This window comes from Alexandromys fortis, unplaced genomic scaffold, assembly GCF_014885135.2.
Source record: "Alexandromys fortis isolate MF-2015 unplaced genomic scaffold, M_Fortis_MF-2015_v1.1 scaffold_80, whole genome shotgun sequence".
Taxonomy (NCBI): domain Eukaryota; kingdom Metazoa; phylum Chordata; class Mammalia; order Rodentia; family Cricetidae; genus Alexandromys; species Alexandromys fortis.
The window spans coordinates 2,209,103-2,233,218 of record NW_026068174.1 but is presented as its reverse complement, the minus strand read 5'-3'; the positions used below and the strand labels follow the sequence as shown (position 1 = coordinate 2,233,218).

Here is a 24,116-nt window from a genome sequence, read left to right as displayed (position 1 = left end):
CATTCATCAGAGCATGCCATCAGACTTTACCTTGTTCTAGCAAGTTTTTAATATATGTTTGAATCGTCTCCTCAAGATGATTGCAGACTTTTAGCACAGAAGACTGTGTCCTAAACTTCTTGATATCTCCCCCCTTCTTCCCCCCCCCCACACCTTCCAAGTAGCTATATTGTATGGGGTTGTATTATAATATAAGCATGAAATTAGTTTCACGGTTGTTATGAGTTGTATTTGTGATCGCCAACTTAAAGACACCCTGGGTGATCTTCAAATGCTTTTTTTTTTCAAACATAGACTATATTTTCCTGATGGAAATACATTATAAGGGACATTGCCAGCACCTGCACCTCTACAGGCCTGTGTCCCTTTTAGGGCCATCTTCAGGACAGAATCTATTAGGAAATCTAGAGGCTTCCAGGACCTGGCTGGGCTTCAGCTCTGTGGCTGAATTTGAGCTGAGTAAATAAGACTGAAGGACCTTGGCATGCTTCAGCTGCCAACAACCCACACTTGCCAAGAGAGGGGACGGCGCCTTGATCATTTTCGTGGAGCGCCTCTGCTGTCAGAAAGCCACCCTGATCCCTGGCACAGCAGAGCTAGCGGGGCTGCAGTGTGGCTACTGTGTGTAGCTTGCTTTCTTCACAAGATGTTTGGATCTCATCGTGCTTGTTTGTAGAGGAAGAACGCTGGGATAATACTTCCGAGGTAGGGCTGTCCTGTGCTTGGGCCATGTGTAAGAGTGGACGAGTGGCTGAGGAGACACTTCGACAGTGTCTGAGATTAGAGCGATTCTGCATCCCGACGCTGTTCATATCAGGGTACTTCGATGTAAGCAGGACTGGATTTGTAAGTGGAAAGAGACAGATCGGTGCCCTTGGAAACAGGCCCCAAGTCATAGCAGTAAGTGGATATGTGTGTATGCCCCGTGCATGTGTGTGTTCCCTGAGTCCTGCAGTTATTGAAGATCAGGGTAAAATTCTAGGCACTAGAAAAAGAGACACGAAAACCAGGAGAATACAAGAATATGCAGGGATTGGGAGCTATACCAGGGTGCTATGCGGTTTTCAAATGGCTAATTTGGAGAACTTTATTATAGTCATTGTCTTGAACATGAGCCTCAGGTCTAAAATGTATGTACAATCTGTGCAAAGATATTCTGTAATTTCTTGTTTAAGTCCAGGTTAGTATAACGTCAGACATTGAGACCAATGAGTTTCTTTTAGTGAACTCAGAGCTATCAAGTAAGGCCCACTGTTTAACCAACTTAAATCAGCTTCTAGATTCTGACCTAACTTTTTTAGGTGGTTGAGTTATTCAAATATAAAGAGAATTCTGATTTACATATTCAGTGGTAATTTGTTACTTGTATAGTTATTGTTGTGTTTTGTTTTGGTTTTTTTTAGGTTTCTTTAGACAGAGTTTCTCTGTAGTTTTTGGAGCCTATCCTGGAACTCCCTCTGTAGACCAGGCTGGCCTCAAAGTCACAGAGATCCACCTGTCTCTGCCTCATGGGTGCTGAAATTAAAGGTGTGCACCAACACCACCCGGTCTTTGTACAGCTTTATATCCAGCCTTCTAGTGGCCAGCTGCATCCTTATTAATCATTGATCACACAAGGCAGAAACAACAAGGAAGACTAAGTGTCAAGGACTGTATTCACGTATGCTAAACCAGAGCAGTTTAGCTCGTTATGAATCTCCTTCGTGATAAAATGAGAATAGAGACACATTTGGATATGTACCTTTTGTTATATGTTTTTTGTTGTTGTTTTTGGGTTTTGTTTATGTTTTTTTTTTTTTGAGACAGGGTTTCTCTGTGTAATAGTCCTGGCTAACCTGGAACTCACTGTGTAGACCAGGTTGGCTTTGAACTCACAGAGATCCGCCTGCCTCTGCCTCCGGAGTGCTGGGACTGAAGGCGTGTGCCACCACCGCCCGGCTTGCTATGTTTTAAGATGTACTAAAAAATAAAATAAGAATTTAAATCACCTGCAGTGACATGTGATGACATCATTAGCTTTCTGATTGGATCACCTGAAAAAGGCGTGGTATCACTTACCTGCTAGAAATCCATAAGCTGAGTGTGGTTGGGAAGAAACATGAAGCAAACCCAGAGCAAGGAGCATCCTGCGAAACAACTGATCAGCACCCATGGAAAATACCAATGGTGTGGAAGACAAAGATGCCAAGACACTGGCCGAGATTAGTTTGTAGGGTTTGTTTGTTTGTTTGTTTGTTTGTTTGTTTTTACTTGTTGGCTCGTTGAGAGCCCACCACCCAGCTCCCAAATCAATAAATACATGGAGACTTATTTTTACTTATGAACACCTGGCATTAGCTTGGCTTGTTCCTAGCTAGCTTTATTTTAAATTATCCCATCTACCTTTTGCCTCTAGAATTTTACCTTTCTCTATTTTTGTATATCTTTTTTTCCTTTCTTATTCCGTGTCTGGGTGGGTGACTGGGTGACTGGGCCCTGGCATCCTCCTCTCCTCCTTTTCTCATTCCTCCTTTCTGCTTCTTCTCTTTTCTCTTTATACTTTCTGCCTGGCAGCCCCGCCTATCCCTCTCCTGCCTAACCATTGGCCATTCAGTTCTTTATTAGACCAATCAGGTCTTTTAGACAGGCAAAGTGACACAGCTTCACAGAGTTTAACAAATGCAACATAAAACAATGCAACACATTTTTGCATCATTAAACAAGTATTCCAAAGCATAAGTGAATATAACACATCTTCAATTAATATTCCACGACAACAGCTGATTAAAGAGACATCACAGCTGAAGACAATGTGTGATCCTCAAACCAGGAGAAGGTGAGAGAGCTGTTGGAAAAATGGATGCAATTGACGATATGTTAGAAGGTGTCAATGTTAATTAATGTTCCTAAATTCAATTACTGTGCTGAGGCTTCATAAGAGAGCATCTTGTTCTAAGCAGACATCTGTTAAAGTCTTTACTAATAAAAGGTATGGTATCTCAAACTGCTTGGTACAAAGGACTTTCAGAACACCCGCTTTTGTTCAGTGTAAACACACAGTGTGCAGGCCTGGTCAGGCGCTCTGTAATAACTAGCCCCAACTCAAGGGCTACTGGGTTATCAATGAAAATCAAGTCTGGGTGATCTGCTTTTGATGTTTGCTCTCTTTCAGTTTCCCTAGCACTTACCCTACTTTTATCTCCTTCTGCCAGGGCTCTGCATTCCAACAAGACAAGGGTTTTTTTTTTTTTTTTAATCATGAGTCTAACAAAACAGAATCAATAAAAAAAAACAGTCATGAAGAATACTTAAAGGACATTTTATACTTACCTTATAAGCTGCCTGCCAATCCCAATGTAGAACCCCCTGTTCCCTCTCCAGCATCATGTGTGCCTATATGTCACCATGCTTCCCACCATGATGATAATGGACTAAGCCTCTGAACTGTAAGCCAGCTCCAATTAAATCTTTTCCTTTTTAAGAGTTGTCATGGTCATGGTGTTTCTTCACAGCAATAGAGTTCCTAACTAAGACATCATGCTTTACTAAAAACTTTGTGGACTTTGTTTCCTGAGGTGACTGCATAAAACACATACATGAAATGGTTTTCTGTGCAGACTGCCTCCTCTCTTCTGCTCCTAGAGGTGATCTCTTTGTGGACTCCGAATTGGGAAGCCTTGCGCTAAGGGGAAGCTCTCACTACAAGTCCTCACCACCTGAGAAGGAAGAAGAGTGTAGGGAAATTACCATCAGGGTCCTGTGAGTCACCAAAAAAGGGACTGTCCCGACAATTTGCCTGCACAGATTTCAGGCCACAGGCAAGACTGAGTCACATAGAGGATGTGGACATAGCCTAGAATTGCCTCTAGGACTGTTTCTGCTTGTGATATATCTGAAGATAAACATCCAGAATCTCAAGGGATATATCCTCCCCGACCCTGAACTCTACCCCCCTCCCCCTGGTTCCAGGAACCAGATGTTGGGCCTTGCATATGCGAGGAGAGTACTCTACCACTGAGCTGCATTCTCCAGCCCACACCTTTCTTAGCTGCCAAGAGATTTATTGCACTGGGTTGGAGTTGACTATTTAAGCATGTCCCCTAAGCTGGCTAGAAAGGGCACATGATCCTCAAACCTTGTCTGGTGCTCAGTAGGCACATGGATCATCAAGTTAATTAACTAACAAACAGATTTGTATGAAAGCATTCTATCACAAGGCCTTTTCTCTAAGCATCCAGCCAGGCGGTTACTAAGTCTCTAGCTCTTCTGACCTTTGGAACTATTCCTAGAACCAGTAGATTTGATGATATGAGAGGGAGAATAACTTTCCAATCCACTCATGAGTTGACAATGCCTTTTGGTAAGATGTCTCCAGCTTCAAAGCATGTGAGAGTCATTTAGGGACCTGGTCAAAATGCAGACTGTGATTGGGAAATCTAGAACCAATTGATTTTTTTTTTTATTTTCTTACTTGGCTTCAGCAGGACCTCACTGTATTGTCCTGTTTGGCCTGGGACATGTGGCAACCCTTTTGCCTCCGCCTCCTGAGTGCTGAGGTTACGTGCATGAACTACATGGATGGCTTCTTTTACAAACCAACATAGACATCTCATTAAGAGATTGCTGTTAATGATAAAAAAAAAATCTGAGAGGAGAAGCAAAGACCATCAAGGAAGAGCAGCAGACTAGATCTTCTCTTGGCGACCTGTTTCTATCCTACTCTGGAATGGGAAGCTGTTGCCTTCCTTCTCTTCCTTCTTCAGAGGGCAGTTTACACGGGAGATTTTTTTTTTTAAGGAAGGAAGAAAACCATTCCAACTCCTTTCTTCCCTCTGACAAAACAGCAAGCAGTTCTAATTTAGCCACTTGTATATTTTTGTGATGTCCATGACTCCTGACTCCCAACTCCCTCTCTGAGGCTTAGAAAATAGAATTCCTCTTCCTCGAGGTGAGTCAGAGAAACACCAGTCTTCCACTTGTCTGTCTTGGAGCAAAGAATACCTTTTGTTACTTCCTATCCAATAGTATACGCTAAGACAGGGACCCTACCTGATAGTATGCACTAAGACACAGACCCTCTTCGAAGGTGCAGGAAGCCTGTGGACACACCGGGCCTTGCTGGGTTTCTCCTCCAGCCTACTAACATTAGTCGTGTTCTTTCTGTGCAGTTACGTTTCTACAAGATTGTCTCCATGCTTCAATCCTATCTGTGCAACAAAGCTCTCTATGTAAACCCAAACAGGCTTAAGGGATCTTCTGGTTAGCTGAACACATGGCAGTTGTTGGATTTTCTTTTACTCTAGCCCCACGTTGGAATGCCAAAATGTTGTTGGTTGTTTTTTAGGTTTTTTCTTTTTCTTTTTGCTCTTTTGTTCTTTGGTTTTGGGGGGAGGGTGTCCACAACCCAGATCCCCCCAAAAAAATCACACAAGGCGTCTTTTTCTTACTTATGAACGCCCAGTCTTGGTTGGTTTTTCTAGCCAGCTTTTCTTAGCTTAAATTAACCCTTCTACCTTTTGCCCCTGGACATTTTCCTTTTCTTATTTCTGTAATTTTTTTACTCTTACTCCGTGGGTGGCTATTTGGCTGGGTAGCTGGCCTCTTCTTTTCTTGCTTCTTGATCTCTCTTGCATCTTTGTCTTCCTATTTATTCTCTCAGCCAGTCCCACCTATCCTTTCTCCTGCCTCACTATTGGCCATTCAGCTTTTTATTAGACCAACGGGTGTTTTAGACAGGCAAAGTAACACAGCTTCACAGAGTTAAACAAATGCAGCATAAAAGGATGGAACACATCCTTGCATCACAATAACAAGTGTTTCAGAGCATAAACAAATGTAACACATTTTAAAATAATATTCTACATCACATGGCAAGTCCCGGAGGGTGGCACACAAATGGATTTATGCTCCTCCCTCATGCTTAGCCCTTCAGTCTCTGCATCTATACCCTTTTGTAACTCCCTTTACCCCCCTCTCTGCATGTGTGTTATGTATATATCTGGCAAATGTGTTTCCATGAGTTCTAGGAGATAATCTAGCAAATGAAACCCAAGAAAAGCACCAAGGTGACTTTGGTTGATAGCATTCATTTGGAAACATTGGTAAAGAAGCTTGGGGCTTCTGAATGGCATCTCAGTGGAGGCGATCATGTGGATAAGTCTCTCTTACACCCTGACAGGTAAGAGAGTGTTAGTATTGAACCCATCAGGTATCCATTGCTGCAGAACTGCTTGTGGTAGTGGAGAGGCAGCCCCTGCTGTCAGAAATAATTTGTGATGTGACTGTAGAATAAGAGAAACTGAGTCTGGATTCTTTTATTCTTATCAGAATAGCTTCAAAATCGATGTTTTGGGACAACTGTACCATGACATCTAATCTCCCCGAGATTCCTTTCTTCCTGACTACATCTATAATCCCTGTTTTTCAACTAGTGAGCTAAAGTGGTACCCATCACCTAGAGTTTAGATCATGAAATGAGGCCGGGGAGATGGCTGAGCTGGTAAAGCCCTTGCAGTGCAAAGAGGACCTGAGCTCTACCTCCTCCACCCATGTGAAAACACAGTGGAGTAATAGACACACTATAGTCTGTAAGAGAGATTGCTTGTTCATTTCCCAGCCACCCAGACCTGAATAATCATACAAAAACTATATCAATTACAACACTGTTAGGCCAATACCTTAGGCTTATATTTAACTAACTCTTACATCTTAAATTAATCCATTTCTATTAACCTGTGTATTGCCACAAGGATGTAGCCTACCAGTAAGGTTCTGGCTGGCGGCTGGCATCTTTCTCCTTCGGCAACTACATGGCACCTCCTTGACTTCGCCTACTTTCTCTCTATATCTCTGTTCAGATTTCCCACCTGCTTTTACTCTACTAAGCCATTGGCTGAAACAGATTCTTTAATAACCAATGTTAATAAAACATATACATAACATCCAGAGGGGAAGTCCACATCAATAGTCCCTGCTCAGGAGAGGTGTGGACAGACAGAAGGACTCCTGTGGCTTGTTGACCAGCTGCTCTAGCTGAGTTGGTGGCTTTAGGTTCAGCAAGAGATTCTTCTTCTTCAAAAACAAAAATATGGCAGTGAATGATTGAGGTCACCTGGTGTCAAAATCTGTCCATAACACAGACACGCACACAGGTGTATGTACACCTGCATAAATACATGCAACCGCACACATATGTGTACACACACAAGATCATGAAATGAGATGGCTTTCAACTGAAGTGTGACTCTCGGGCTTTTTCCGGTTCCACGCTTCACACTCTCTGGAGGTAGACACAATACAAGCCATAGTTGTATCTAAATTCTGACAACTGAACCCGAAAGAGCAGAGACAAGGGAAAAGTTTCAATTATTTAAAAGCTGGATCAGCAAAACCTAGGAAACCTCAGAGGTCATGTAACCCAATATCCCCTCTAGCACCTGAATCCCTTGTCTAATCCACCATTCTCTCCAGGCCTCTCTGTGCCGCTCAGGCTTCCCCCATGCCCAGCAGATGTCTTCACACGGGCACACCCTCACGGCATCATTACTCTGCATGCCCACCCCTGCCCATATGCAAACCAGGCTCTCAACTGTCCTAGCCTCTCATCTTGTTACTCATTGACCCCTGTTTATGAGCTTGGTTTGTCCTTTAGATCTGATATGCCATCGAGATAAGACCAGATGGCAGTGAGGAATAACCAGGTTGGGGAGTCAAGGTCAGGGCCAGAGAAACTTGCTTTTCTCAAGTAGACCTCCCTTTTGGTCCTTTTATCCAAAGGATTCTGGCTCTGTCTTCACTGATTTCTTTTTCTTTGTTATACCATTCTTGAGACAGGATTTAAAGAAGCCCAGGCTGGCCTTGAACTTGCACTATGGCTAAATATGATTTTTGAACTCTTGATCTTTCCACATGCTGGGTTTGCAGGTTCGGCATCATTCCTCTTTTTTCCACCCTGAGTCACTTTTTCAGTGTCTCAGTCTGACCTCGCTTGTCTCTTAATAATGTCACAGACACTTTCTCCTAAGGTTCCCTCCCTCCCTCATTCTCTAGTATGGAGTACTTCTAGTCTATCTAGTAGCCCTAGTCCCCTGTATTGCTCGGAATTTGGCAGACTGGCACTCTTCTCATTCTCGTGAAGGTGGTATTTACGCATTAGGCACCTGTACCACCGGTGTAGGGTAGGACATAAAGCCTGAACTTTAATAGCACCCCAGGAGATTCTGCCGCACATGACCAGAGGCATGCTGTGGAGGAGTGTTTATTTGGGAGTAAGTACAAATTTGAACTTTGCCACCTGCTAGTTATACTGCCTGAGGCTTATTAGCTCATTTTTATAAGCCCCAGTGCCTTCATTTTGAATAAACAGATGATAAAAATCCATCTCAGTGTGTTAGAACCACAAAACAAAGGGACAGCTATAAGATGCTTCATTTAATTCCAGGCAGGTGGCAAATGCTGGTTAAACACAAGCTAGCATTGCTTTAAGTGTGTTTCTTCCTTTCTCTCCAGAACATGGATGCTCTTCGATGACAATAACTTATTGCATGTCCTTTAAAACTAAAAAGAAAAATGTCTCATTTTATGTGTATGAGCTTTTGCATCCTTTTATGTACGTATGAACACTGTATGAGTGTTTGGTACCTACAGAGGCCAGAATAGGACATGGGGGGGGGTGTCCAGCTAGTGCTCTTAACTGCAGAACCATCCTCTCCCTGCGTGTCTTCTTGAGCAGGTTGAGCTCTCTGCTGCCTGTGAGTCTTAGTTTTCCCTATGTGACTCCTGGTTCTTAGGAATACTTTATTGTCATGCCCATGATGAACTTTGAAATCAGCAGGTAATAAAAACCTACTAAATATTTTTTATGGCTGAAGGCCATCTGGCTCGGTCCTTTATGTTACCCATCTCCCACCCCTGCAACATCAAATCTGTCTTTCTTCCCTTCCCACATGTTCTCCAGTATCCTTTTGCCATACAATAACACTCAATCAACTTCCTACCTTCCCAGCCCTTCTAGTTTCCCCATTCAATGTGAAGATTGCCATCCCACAGAGCAGTAGAGCCTCAGATTCTAATATAGCATGTGCTCATAGCTTGAGGAGACGGCTCTTTCGGTGAGGTGCTTGTTATACAAGCAGGAGGACCTGAGTTCGAATCCCCAGCAGCTGGGGATCCAGCTGGGCACAATAGTGTGGGGACAGAGACTCTCAGATCCCAGACACTTACTGGCAAGCCAGTTCAGTTGAGACAGCAGACTCCAGGTTTAGTGAAAGACTCTGTCTAAAAAATAATAAGGTGAGGAGCCATGGAGGAAAATCCCCAGCTTCGATCTCTGGCCTCCATATAAACACACACAGGCAAACACATACTCATACACACACACACACACACACACACACACACACAAATACATGCTGCGTAGCATTTTTTTAAAGAGATAATGAGAAAGAGGCTGATGACATGAGAATAAGGATTGGATATAAGGTGGGAGCCGTAGCTTTGTCAACCAGTCAATAGAGACTCATTTTTGCCTTGCATAAGTGTTCAGGTTTTGCTGTTATTGTTAATTTAGATGTTCTTTGGGATTTCTATTTGTTTTACTTCAGGACTCTTCAAAGAGTGGCCAAGCAGTAGTTAAGAAGAACTGATCCTGAACTGTGGATAAGTTTCTTCTGACATTCTCATCAATGAATAAGTATATGTATCAACTATTTAGAGCACACATGGTTGTTGATTCTCTCTTAAGTAGCAGTCTTGCTGGGCATTGGTGGTGCACGCCTTTAATCCCAGCGTTTGGGAGGCAGATCTCTGTGAGTTCGAGGCCAGCCTGGTCTACAAGAGCTAGTTCCAGGACAGGCTCCAAAGCTACAGAGAAACCCTGTCTCAAAAAAAAGGGGGGGGGGGGTTGTTCTCATGTATCTCAGACTGGCCGTGAACTTTCTAGGTAGCTGAGGAACTCCCTGTGCTGGAACAACACTGCTGAGACTCTGGAACCCCGGGCTCTGTACATGGTAAGCAAGCATGTACCAGCTGAACTACATCCCCAGCCCTGCAGCTGTCTCTTGGCAATTGTGGGGAGAGAAGGATTTATATAGATACTAACTCTGTGGGTGCTCAAACCCCTTATAGAATATGACTTTCTGCTTGCTTATAATCGAACACACCCTCCTATCTGCTTAACATTTTGAAACAAAGTTTTTTATTAATTGTAAGTGTACATGTGTGGGTTTGATGGTATGAATGTTCACATGTGTGCAGGAGTCCTTAGAGGTCAAAAGGGACATTGGATTCCCTGGAATTGGAGCTATGGGTAGTTATGAGCTTCCATGTGGGTGCTGAGAACTGAGTCCCGGTCCTTTGAAAGCATAACAAGTCCTGTTAATTCTGGGCCACCTCTCCACGTTAACATCTCAAGGTTGTTTATTGGACCTCATACCGCACAAGTGATACAGAATCAGTTGCTACACTACGTTATCTAGAGACTAATAATAGGATACCTGTGTTTTCAGCATAGATACAATCATTTCTCCAAATACTTTCAATGTGTGATTGGCTAAATCCATGCATTTAGAACCCACAGAAAACGAGGATCTACGGGTGTGGGCTGTGGCATTCAGAGTTTAAAGGCAGTAGAGCATAGAGCTAGAAGCAAAAACTGTGGGGCTAGCTCTGTCACATAAATGCTCTGTGTGACCCTGGGCAAGTCACTTCAGCCCTGAAAGCCTCATTCCTCCTCTGTAAAGTGAGAATAGTTCTGATTCCTCACTTCTAGTGGTTGCTATGACAATTAAAGCAGATAAAATATAAGGCACTTAACACATATCCTGGGACACAGTTTAGGGTCTATAAACCCCAAGAACAGTGCTGTCAGTCCTGTGATTATTGCCAGGCACTCCCTCATGGCTTTGATGGGGACCAGTGGCTGGGGAAAAGAACATTCTAGTTTCCTTGATCTTTTCATTAGACACCTCCTTTCTTTAAAATTCTCTTAATCAGTTGGTTTGTGACACTAGTCACTTCCTTGTAGCTGGGGTGTTACACTAATTGCAGGGAATTCACTGCCTCTCCATCTATAGTTTCTCAACGTTTCAGTCTTAAAGGTACAGTGACTTCCTGCTTTTCTAGTCAGGTTTTGTCACCTGAGCTGCCAGTGCTGTTGCATAACCAGGCACCCTTGCCTCTCATGATGTATTTGTTTTTCTCCCAGGCAAATATGGACTCCCAGGGTGTGAGTGCAGCCCCTGTAAACGGCTGCCTTTTCCCTCCCACCCTCAGATTTACAAAGCTGCTCTAGGAAGATTTCATGGGTGAGTGAATTCCGAATCTGGCTGGTCATTCAATTTGTTTTAGCAAATTACAGCTCTAGTGCTTTTGAATTGAGATTTTTAGTGGCTAAGAACTACTGGAATGAAGACACATGGAGTCAGGCACAGGAAAAGAACAACTTCTGGCCTAGTGTTGCCTGATAAACTGATCTCCATTGTACTAAGCAGCTGGCCGGCAGCACGCATAAAGCCCCAGGCTCGATCCCCAGCACCACAGAATGGGTGGGGCATGGTGGTGCACGCCTGTAATCCCATAGCTTTCCAGGAGAAATTCAAGGTCATTCATGGCTACACAGTGAGTTTAAGGCCAGCCCGGAATACAGAAAGAGAGAGAGAGAGAGAGAGAGAGAGAGAGAGAGAGAGAGAGAGAGAGAGAGAGAGAAAGAGAGAGAGCTCTTTCGACATGCATTCATCTGCTAGTTCCCTGAGGAAACAAATTAAAGTTTATATCCCAGTCAGAAAGAAGTAGGAGTGAGTGGCCTAACTCAACCACTGGAGAGAAGAGAGACAAGAGGAAGGAGAAAGCCTGTCCTCGTTAGTTTCGGAATTCCACAGCTGTGAGCTGGCCTCTCTGTGCAAGCTGAGAATGGCCAAGAGAGGTATCATGTTAGAGGCCCTGGCGTGTTCTTGACTTTGACTCCTCTGATATGAGCGCCCTTCACGCACCGTACTCCTTAGAAGTTATTAGCAGGCAGTTTCTGTGAACTGGATCCACCGATGGCTGCTATCTCTCCCACTCGGCTTTCTCTGTGTTGGCAGCAAACACCTGAGTCTCCAGCATCTCTCTCTTCCGTCAATTGACAGTCTGTAAGCTGATTCTTAAATGCTGTCTCCTTTGCCTGCAGTCCAGTGTGGGCTGGAGCTTCAAAGAGTTGGGTGTCCCAGGCCTTCATCAAATGATGCTGGAACATTCCTTAGCTGGGTATCAGGCATTTTCATTTCTTCCTCCTGCCCACTCAACCTCACCCCAGGGCACACCCACTGTGGAAAACAAAATAGGGCTGGCCTGGTAGCCCCCAGTTGGTTGACAACTGGGGTTAATTTTGCCCTCCAAGAGCAACTTGGCTATGCCTGGAGACATTCTTGACTGTCATTCTAGGAGGGATCAAGTTACTGGCATCTACTGCTGGGTAGAGGGAATGGATGTTGCCCAACATCCCACCGTGCTCAGAACCATCTCCCACAGCAAAGAGCTCTCAGATGCTCCTTCCCCTTCAAGTGACGGGGAACTTCCAAAAATGTAAGGAAGTTCAATGAAAGATGGACTAGAGTTAATTTTTGAATTTTGCTTCTTTATGGCTAGTAAAATTGGATACTTACTTATATCATCATAGAATGATCCAGTATTGAAGGGTTGGAAGTGTAGCTTAGTGGTATAGTACTTGCTGTGTTCCCCAGGACCAAAAAACAAACAAAAACCTAAATGTTCTGTCTGACTCAGAGTCCGGTAATGTCATCTGGAGTACGTTCCTTATAGGAGAAGAGAATAAAACGTAGGGTAGGAGGAGAGAAAGCATATGATATACTGAGCAAGGTATGTCTCCCAGCTACAAGGAAGCAACTGGTGTGACATAAACCAACCGATTTGTAAGAGAATTTTAAAGAAAGGAGGTTTCCAAAGAAAAGATCAAGGACACTACAATGTTCTTTTCCCGGCCACTGGTCCCCATCAAGGTCACGATGGCGGGACTAACAGATAATAACAGGCCGACAGCACTATTCTTGAGGTTTATAGACCCTAAACTATGTCGCAGGCTATGTGTTAGGTGCTTAACACCTTATACTGAGCAAGGTGTGTCTTTCACAGCACTGTGGACTTCTTAGGGCAAGGCAGCTTTTTGTTGTGTGGGATGGTTCTGTACACTATACGGTGTTAAGAAGTATCTGTACCCTCTACCCACTAGATACCAGTAGCATCATCTTTCCCAGAATGACAACTGAAAATGGACCCAGACATTGCCAAGTATTTCTCAGAGGGCAAAATTGTCCCCAAATATGAATCACGGCTTGCAGGGTTGCATGAGGCTGAAAAGGCTGTCTGTGTGAGGACTCAGACTCAGAGTCCTCTGGGCATTTCCAACACTCCTCTATATGATAAGGAGTCTTGGCCTGCTTGTCACAAATGTGGGCCTGGCACACCTCATACCTCTAAAGGCTTGAGTCTGAAGCCTCATACCTTTAAAGGATTGGGGCCAGGTTCTCAGGGTGGGATGAGGATTAAAAAAGATATTGGATGTACTGATGTATTGAGTATCATTGTGTCTCCCAAGTCTGCTGTGGGAACTCAGATGGAGCTCTATTAGGGAGGGTTTGTTTTGGCTCATGGTTTAATGGTACAGACCATCATGTCTAGGCAGGACATGGTAGTACCAGTGCCTCTAACTGTGGTGGCAGGAGCTTGAGGCGGCTAGCTGCATTGTGTCTATAGTCAGGAAACAAAGGAAGATGCTTCTGCTTGCTTTCCTCCTTTTCATTCAGTCCAGACCTTATGAATGGTCAGGATTGGTCTTTCCTTAGTTAAACAGGGTACCTTTTAAAGTTAAACAGGGTACCTACTCGTCGGTATGTTTGCATTGGGATTCTAAATGCAGTCAGTCAAGTTGAAAATGAGAAACTGGGCTGGTAAGATGGCTCAGTTGGTAAAGGCACTTCCTGCCAAGACTGATGACCTAATTTCAAATCCCAGGACCCACATGGTGGAATGAAAGAACCATATGGTGGCTCATAATCACCTGTAATGACAGTTCTTGGGTTCTGATGACCTCTGAGGACTTCTGAATGCATGTGGTACATATAAACTCACAAAGGAATATACACACACACACACATGCATGGGGTGGGTAACATATATAATACATACATAAATCTTTAAAAAATAAAAATTTTAAAGAAAATTAAAATTTAAAGCTCTGTACAACTAAAAAAAGAAAATGAGAACTGATATTTCTATTGCAAATGGGCTCTGTATCTGCCAGTATGAAGGAGGGTTGAGAAGTATTTTTAAATGATTAACATAAGGGACACTCTGACTCTTACCTCCAGTCTTTCCTTTCACAAAAAAACAAGGAAAGGAAAGAAAAGAAAGAAGGAAGGAAGAAAAGAAAGAAAGAAAGAAAGAAAGAAAGAAAGAAAGAAAGAAAAGAGGGAGGAAGGAAGAAACTGCGGGCGAGAGGATGTAAGTCATATACTTACAACACAAACCATACAGGCCCCAGAAACAGAGTGCCATGGCCCTCAGCCGAAGGAGACACAAATCAACCAGGGGTGGCACTTGATGGGGGAGGGCTAAAGAAAGGGCAGGATTTGAAAGGCGGAGCTGGGCACTGGTGCGGTAGGGATGTGAAGCACAGGACCCAGCGGAGGAAGAGCAGGGTTTCCCACTTGGCTGCAGATCAAATCTCACAAGGAAGTAGTGGGAAGGAAAGCTGGCAGGCAAGTGAGAAACGTTAAAGGAAAATGTCCACAAACATAAAGTGCAAAGTGCTTTCTAAACAAAAATAGTATCCTCCGTCTTCGGGGGTATTAGATATTCTCTCTGCTTCTATCTGAAAAAAAAAAAAAAAAACCCAGGATGAAAGTTGATGTAGCTGGAGTTGGTCTGTTTCTTCATAACAAGGGCTATCTTTCTCACCAGTTGCACACTCTCCTTTCTCTCCTTTTCTTCCTTTTTACAAGAGGCTGATAAGTGCAACTGTCTAGTTTCTTTATCAAGTCCCCGCCGCTGTCCTTCTGGATGGTTAGCGTTGTTCTGTGTATGCTGGAATCCACAGTAACGCTGAGGGCTGGGTGTTGAGGTACACCCTGAGTTGTTCACTGCGGAAATGTCTGTCTCAGCCCATGCCATTTCTCTCCCAAAGTCACCCAGCTTCAGTGGATGCTCCTAAGATCTTGGACATACTGGGCTGTCTGGATGATTGGCACCTGGACCGGGGGAGCCTGAAGGCATTTAAACCATCTTTGAACAGCTTCAGAAGATCTATCATCCACAGATATGTTCTTGTAGCAATCATTTGGAGCATCTCAGAAGAGCTTTTGAGTAAACGAGGTTGCCCTGAATGGCCCTGGAGTTGAAATGGCTACACTTGTCAAGAAAAACAAAACAAAACAATAACAACGACAAAAATTCGGCTATGTCAGAGGGCTGGGCTGAAGGACAAGTGTCTGAAAAAACACCTGCAGTATTAGGAATTTACTGCTGCTTGCCCAGCCTCAGGTACCTGTGCCTCGCCTTTAACTTCTATTGTGAAATCATTTAGGCCCACCCATGTATATTGTGTGTGTGTGTGTGTGTGTGCTCATCTGTGGCTTTTTTAACTTCCTTGTTTCTCCCCTGCTTTGAGGTGGCTGTGTTTTTGGAGGTTACAGTTCAGCTGATAATATGGGGTGCCACCACCTCTCTCTAGACTTGGGGGTGGAAACTAGCTCCCTGCCTCAGTGGAGATGACTGGTGGGGGTGTGGGTAGAAGAGCTTCAGTGAGTTGTATCCAGGCATGGGGTCACTGGAAAGGAAACAGCATCGCCAGTCTTGCAGTGTGGCGTAGTCTACCAGACTATGGCTGTCTCTGCTTGTGGCCTAGTCTACCAGAACCCCTCCCCCACCTATGTCTTTGGTCACACTCCTCCCTTTTACTGCACCTCAGCAGATAAATTGCTAGAGCACTTAGGAGTGCCTAAAGGGACTCATTTGGACTCCTGGGGGAGGGGAAGAGTAGGTATTTAAGCACCTCTGCCATGACACAGAGGGCTTTAGGAAGGGAAAGGGCATTTTGCTCATAGACTCGTGGCATTGGTTGTCTAGGCTGCACTTACATGGGACAGAAATTATGCAATTAAATGTGGGCAAAAGCCAAAGCTGCTCCCAACTGTGGAAAAAGCAAAACAATATAACAACAAGGCAAAATGAGTATGTCACACAAAGAATACATGGGACCACATGGAATTCTGGGAAAGCTTAGCTGGGTGAGAGGAAGAAGAAGGTGCTGGGACTGGAGAGGATGGAGGGAAGTTCTTGAGCAAAGGCTCCCCAGCAGGCAGGATGGCTTTGGGCCTTTTGAAGGAACCAAGTGAAGCCAGAGCAGCTGCTCTACTGGCGAGAGGAAGTGCCGTGGGAGGCAGATTGGAGAAAAAACCCACTGGGGGCTAAGCCTGCAGGGTGTGGTCTTTTACCTGAATTCAGAAAGGCGCTGCTAAGGAATTTTACCCAGTGAATGGACACCTTTGGCTTTCTGGTTTGATTCTGTGCTTTAGTTGAATCATCACCTGTGGTAAAGTGTATATAGATAGTCAACCCTCCTTAGAGTTCTATGCATGAATACTGAGACTTAAGAGACAGATGCTGTCCATCCCTGGCTTAGTTTCTCAGGCCCTTTGTTGCTGGGGTGTTGAGAGTAGATGGAGCGAGTGAGGGGAAGGGAAGGGGAGTTTGGAATGTTTCCCATCTCTTTGGTTGAGTGGAGGTGCTGGGCTGTACCTGAGCAGAATCCCAGTAGGGACAGAGGTCAGTGGGAAAAGAGAAGCCAATGCTGGAGATAAAAGTAATTAGACTTACTCTCGGTGTACGTGGGAGGGGTGAAGAGAGGTACAGATCTTGAGCGGTGGAGTGTGAGCAGCGTGGCTGGTCATGGTCCCCTCTGTAGAGGTGGAACAAGCTGAATGAAGAACTGGCTTTCCAGGAGAGGGAAGAATGGGCTATTCCATTCTGGGCTCGTTAATTTTTAAATACCTGTGAAAGATACAGGTAGGGATGGCAACTAGATAGGTATGGGTCAAAGATGCACAGTTCAGAAGCGGCTGCTTAGACATGGAGATCTGTCCCGTGGATGGCGTTGTCTAGTAAAATGGGGTAGTGCGGAAATGCAGAAACAAGCCAGGATTGGAACGAAAGTTATAAATATTTATAATCAGGGCAGAGAAACCGACAAAATAAGTCTTTTCATTGTTGCAAGCAAAATACATGTCAGAAATAAAAGAGCAATGGTTTATGTGTGCCCATGGTTCCAGAAACTACAGTCCATCATTGTGGGAAAAGTAGAGTAGAGTTGGAACCTGTGGGAGGCAAGAGACAGAGAGCATGCCCAGACCCAGGGACCAGATAGACTTCCTGCCCCTGGGGACGGACCTACCTCTGCCAGCCAAGTCCCAGCCAACCACTGCTTCTACAGCTTCTCCAAACACCACCACCATCTGGGGAACAAGCATTCAAACTATGAGCCTATGGGGGAACATTTTAGATTCAAACTTAACCAAGGTGAAAAAAAATCCAAGAATAGGAGGGCATGCATATATATATATATATATATATATATATATTCCCATCTGGTGTGCACCAAGAATAGGAAAGCATAAAAGAAGAATGTGTTTCCGTCTGGTGTGCACAATCAAGGTATGTGAGGAAAACGCTGAAAGGGGATATTTGTATCTGTTGTGTCTGGTGATTCGGAAGTCATGGTGAACTTGAAAAGTCACCTCATTACACCTGGTGATTTAGAGGTCATGGCGCCCTTAAAAAGTCACCTTGGTGGGGCAAGGCGAGTAGGACTAGTGTGGAACAGAGGAGCAAGTTGAAGAGAATAGGTATTAGTAGAGAAAAATGCTTTGGTTGTGTTGAGAGAAAAGGAGAGGGCCAGCATGACGGCTCAGTGGGTCAAGGAGCTTTCCACCAATCCTGACAACTTGAGTTCTATCCCTGGAACCCACAAGGTGGTGGAAGGAGAGAACTGACTCTCCCAAGTTGTCCCCTCATTTTCGCACATGTCTTGGCATACATGTACTCTTGCACATGAGTGTGGACACATTCTCAGACACACACATACACACACACACTAATTAGGCAAATGTTAAAATTTTTTAAGATGAAAGGAGATAGGCACTCAGTACTAAAAGGGACTGAAGATATAGGCAAGGCAGGTAACTGGAGAGCCACTTGGCATAAAATAATAATAAAAATATTATTATTACTATTATTATTGTGGTGGTGGTTTTAGCCAGGTGGTGGTAGTGCATACCTTTAATACCAACACTTGGGAGGCAGAGGCAGTTGGATTTCAGTGAGTTTGAGGCCAGCCTGGTCTACAGAGCAAGTTGCAGGAAGGCCAGGACTGTTACATAGAGAAACCCTGTCTTGAAAAACCAAAAAAAAAATGTTGTTTTAGGGGATCTCATATATCTGAGGCTGGCCTCAAACTTAGTAGGAGTAAAGGATGACTTCAAACTCCTGGTCTCCCTGCCTTTACCTCCCAAGTACTGAGGTTACAGGTACGTGCCACAAAGCATGGCTTGAATTAAAAAAAAAATACTAGAGCTTGTTTGCAGTTGATAACTCTCAAGCATGGAGGAGGGTATTAGGCTAGAAGAGAGCCTGAGGATCCAGGACTATGAGAAAGGAGGAGAACAGAATCCAGAGTAGGAAGAGAAGATGAAAGACAGACAGACAGTCAGACAGGTAAGTGGATGGCTAAACAGACAGACACACATGTTAGTAGGAAGAAATTTGGTGGTAAAATTATAAGGAAGTTATATACAGTTTTTTGTTTGTTTTGTTTTTGAAACAAGGTTTCATAGAACCCAGGCTAGCTTCATACTTGCTCTGTATCCCAGGGTGACCTGAAACTTTGGATCCTCCTGCCCCTGCCTCCTGAATGCTGGGACAACAGGTGTAATTTATTTTATGCAGTGCTGGGAATTAAACTCAGGGCTTCAAGCGTGCATGTTAGGCAAGTACTCTACCAATCACACGATATTACATCTCCAGATCTAGCTCCCCCTTTTCTCTTGAAAGAAACAAGTGTGTCCAGCACAGCAGCTCGGAGCTTTGATGCGTGGATGTGGAATTGTTTAAACAAGTTAGACAGTGAGGGATGGCAAGTTGGCTCAGAGGGCAAAAGCACTTAACATGCAAATCTGACAACCTGCGTTCAATCTCCAGAACCATATGACTTTGGACATGGTGGCTTTCCTCTACAATGTCTGCACTCTTATGGTGTGATGGGAGAAGAGACATGGGAATAGATGAAGGCCATCTCGCCTGGAGTACTCAGAGCAGTAGAGACAAGAGAGACCCTGCCTCAACAAGGTGGAAGGAAAGAACCAGTTCCTGAAAGTTGTCCTTTGACTTTCACACATATGTTGTGACACCCCTCTCCATTGCTGTTACCACTACCACCATCACCACCACCACCATCACCGCTGCCACCATCATCATCACCACCATCATCACCACCACCACCATCACCGCTGCCACCATCATCACCACCATCATCATCACCACCACCATCACCATCACCACCATCACCACCACCACCATCACCACCACCACCATTATCAACACCACCCTCAAGTAAAATTGAACTGTTAGGCAGTGAGACCTGGACATACATGGACAGATGGCTACCCAGCAATATGGCTGAGATTTGTGATCATAAATTGAAATTGAAGCCAGATCTGTGTGATTGCAGATCTCTACTGTAATACGAGGTGCCAGTTGGAAGAGAGAGATTTAGGGCTCTGCCAAGTAACAACAGAGGATTAACTCGCTGTTGGACCATTTGGCCCAGGCCTTCCAGAAGAGCCAGGGTATGAGGGGCGTAGGAATGCCACAGAGCTCATGGGAAGTACAGGCGCCACATCCTTTCACATCCTTTCATCTGGGCCTCCATGGAGAACTTTTCTCTCTGCTGCTCTGGCCTGTAAGCTAACAGCTGGGGAAGGACAATACCTGAGATGCAGTGGTGACACCCAGTGACGGCTCCTCGAAGTGCACCTTGTTGGGTGTGGGCTGGGAGCCTCTCCAGGAGGCTGTTCTCTTTCTGCTCTACTCAAATGCTTTGCGCTCTCCCAGCTATCTCTTGCAGGATTCAGTGCCTGCACCCTAGCATTCCCAAGGTGGTGAAGTGTTGTGTGGCGGGATAGCTTAGAGGGGAGTGCAAAGACGCCCAAAGTAACCTGGGCTGTTAGCTCCAGAGCCCAGACATCTTCTTCTCCGCTGGGTCCCTGCTGGCCAGGAACAGTCCTGATTCCCGAATACTGGGGCATTCTAAAACCCTGTCCAGGTTCAAACAAATGCCGGGCAGTGCATAGACTCTTCTCTGTCACGGCAGTCCTGGGGTATTTACCTCTTGGTTGATGCAAGAGCTGAATGAGGACTGCACCGTTCTCCATCACTTCCAAAGAGTGTTCTTCCTTGGGCCTAAGACATCATACTGTCCCCGGCTCTGTTTGTCCCCCGCACCAAGATCTGCTTTGTCTAGAGATTCATAGGCTTCCCTGCAAGTTTGTATCTATTTGATATCTGTCACAAGTCCTGGGTTGGACTTGCGGGCTAAGGAGCTGGATATCCCTTAATTAGAGGCTAGTCTTTAGGAAATAAGGATAAAAAGATTTGGGTCTGGAGAGATGGCTTAGCAGTTAAGAGGACTTGCTGCTCTTGCAGAGGATTCAGGTCCAGATCCCAGCACATACGTGGTGGCTTCACAACCATCTGTGATGACTCTAGTTCAGAAGGACCCAATGCCCTCTTCTGACCTCTGTGGGCACCAGGCAGGAATGTGGCACTCTTACATATAAGCAGGCAAACCACATAGAATAAAATGCATCTTTTAAAATTATTTCTCTCTCTTACTATTTTTAATTGTGTGTGTGTGTATGAGAGAGAGAGAGAGAGAGTGGGGGGGGGGAGAGAGAGAGAATGTGCATGCACATACATACATGAGTGCAAGTGCCAGGATTTGGAGCTGCTGACCGATGTGGGTGATGGGAGATAAACTGAGTCCTCTGCAAGAACAGTAAGGCTCTTTTTAATTTTTATTTTTTGCTTAGGTTTATTTTACTTTATGTGTATGGGTGTTTTTCTCACCTATGTCTGTATATTATGTGCCTCCTGGGACTGGAGTTATGGAGGATTATGAACTACCATGTGGGTGCCAGGTCCTCTGCAAAAAAACAAATGTCTTAGCCACTGAGCTCTCTCCAGCCCCCGTCTGAGCCCCTTCTACCCAAGGGGAAAGTACAGAGGATCAACAAGGGGAGTTCCTTTTGCAACACCTTTTAGGTCCCACACTTTTTTGCTCTTCTGACATAAATACTTAAGGCTGTATTATCGGGTATTTATACCACACATATGTCACAAGATTGAAGGAGAAAGAGAAACTCCATAGCAGTGTGATTGTAGTGACAAAGTGACAGCTGGTGTCCTCCTAAGGCTGGGAGGACATACAGAGAGGTGGGTGCAGGAGAAACACACAAGTCTTGAGACAGGCTGAACTGCCTTTACATCCCAGCTCTTCAGAATTTAGAGGACTTCCTTTGGGCACATAGGGAATTTAAGGTCCCTTTGAGGTAGAGACTCTGAACACACACAAACCTACAAACCACACCCAGAAGTGGCAGCAATTACAGTTATTAGGATGTTGGTGCGTCAAATCGAACCAGAGATGCAAATGACTTAATTAAAGCATTCGATCCATCTTTAAGCCAACTTCATGTGCATTAAATAAAATATGGGATGCCATTTCCCCTTCTACACATCTAACTGTCACTCTCTAAATATTTAAAGCAAGAGAGGTTTCCATTTGCTCTGGAGTGGGATGTGGCACAAATCTAGAAGAGGCGCGAGAGGACGGCTGTGCAATCTGTCTGCAGAGTGTTTCCAGCGGTCTTTTGAAAGTTTTGAGAACCTTTGCCAAGAGTCTATCTTTCCACCGTCCCAGTTGCTGTAGTACGTACGGCCTACTGGCTTCAGGGGAAATCCCTGAAGAGGGTCTCTACGACTTTCGGTCCAGTCACATTAACTGAGAGGAAATGCACACTTGACCTGTAGCCCAACGGGGACCCTGGCTAGCCTGCCCTGTTAGCGCTCTGCCTTCCTACCAGCTTTTCCGGTATCGTTTGCTTCCTGGTCCTACCCACTGCCCTCTGGCCAGCTCTAGCATTTGTTTGCCTGAGAGGTTCTGCTTGCTGGCTTTGCTCCTGCAAGGTCTCAGAGAAGGCCTGATCCGTGTGTGTACACAAGCCCCTCCCTGATTGGTGCGGTTCTCCTTGGAAAGCCATTTGCCAAGTCCATAAAAAGGGCCCAGACACAGAAAACAAATGGACTGAGAGTCCAACCAGGGTTTTTAAGTTGTGCCCCTTTAATTCAGACTGGCCTTCTTGCTCTGTTCAGTCCTAGTTCCTCAGTGTTCCCAAGAGTTTCCTGGGTACTTATCCCTCCTGCCCCTCACCCCACCCCAGGGGCTGACACATAGTCTGGCAGGCCTTCTAGACTGTGGGTCTTTTTTTTTTTTTTTTTGATTTTCGAGACAGGGTTTCTCCGTAGCTTTTTATTTTGGTTCCTGTTCTGGAACTAGCTCTTCTAGACCAGGCTGGCCTCAAACTCACAGAGATTTGCCTGCCTCTGCCTCCGGAGTGCTGGGATTAAAGGCATGCGCCACCACCGCCTGGTCTGATTGTGGGTCTTAAGTCCCATCTCCCTCTGGACTGTGACAGTGGTTCACCTTTCTATCCGTTCTTTGCACAAGTACTTTTTTAGGTACCAACTAAGTGCCAGATGCTACTCTAGGTGCCAGTGGTCAGCGGGGAACAGGAAAGTGAAGTCCCAGCCCTTGCAGACATTACATCCTGAAAAGGGAGAAATTGTGGACAGTAGAATCAGCAGTGAGATGCTCCATTAAAAACACATATCTAGGGCTGGGGAACAGGAATGATGGGGGGGAGGGCGGGGTCCCAGGTGGGCTTTTCAGGGGAGGCATGAGTAGACAGACACCTAAGCAGAGAGAGGGGAGAAGCCACTGGGATAATGGAGTGACTATTCCAGATAGGGAATACCAAGGCCTGACTTAGGTAGACTTTGATATTTGACCTGTTTTTCTATGCTATCCTATGAGGAGCACTTATTTAATTTTGAAAAAATATACACACGTCGACCACTTAGACCACTTTTAAAATACACAACTCGTTACCCTTAAGGCATTTGCATTTTACTTTTTGTTTGTTGGTTGGTTTTTTATTTTTTTGAGACAAGGTTTCTTTAGGCATTTGCGTTTTGTATAGACACCACCACAATCCATCCCCAGCACTTTCTTTTTCCTTTTCCTTTTTTTAAACCAAACCTCTGGATCCATTCCACAATAAGTCTTCCTAAGGCAAGATAGAAAGACAGAAAACTGTGAGGCATGGCAGGGGAAGGAACCTCCTGAGTCTGGCTGAAGCCTCTAGCCAGCTGGAAATCAAGAATTCCAGCATAATTAACATTTGCTTAAGACCTTTCCCTTTTCTTAGCTGAAAGCCTGCAATATTTTAGGGATCTCACCAGAACACCCCTTTAACAGTGAAAGGACACAGCCTAAGCCCCAGTGGCTCCTGATTTTATCTTATCACATTATAATTCCACCCAAGGCACCTCTGGCGCCATCTTATAATCACATATATCAAAGAAGATAGAAAGAATTCCTGGAGTATGGAGGAGTGTGAGGGGGTAGGGATACTTGCCACCATTCCTGATGAGCTGAGTTTGATGCCCAGAAAAGAGGGCTAACTCCTACAAGTTGTTCCCTGACTGCCACCTATATGTCATAGTACATGTGTGTCAACAGCCGGCACACACACACACACACACACACACAAAATAAATGTAAGACTAAATTTTCTTTTCTTCAAGTCATTTGAGTTGTAGAGACACCGTGATGGCATATGTGACTACTGCTGGACACTTGAGTGTGACTGTCTTTGAGAAGCCAATACCCATGCTCTCTGGTGTGCCTTAGGCTTTTCCTGAACACTTCTCACTTCTCACTTCTCTCTCTCTCTCTCTCTCTCTCTCTCTCT

The 24,116-nt window shown here is 44.8% G+C and overlaps 1 long non-coding RNA gene across 1 annotated transcript; it reads left to right on the top strand.

The window, feature by feature from the left end:
* Positions 1-266: 266 nt before the first annotated feature.
* On the top strand, positions 267-20,896 carry LOC126492475 (uncharacterized). Its single transcript, XR_007589597.1, has 5 exons — positions 267-705; positions 9,920-9,986; positions 11,183-11,282; positions 15,158-15,513; positions 19,225-20,896. It is a non-coding gene; the product is annotated as an uncharacterized lncRNA (long non-coding RNA).
* Positions 20,897-24,116: the final 3,220 nt, after the last annotated feature.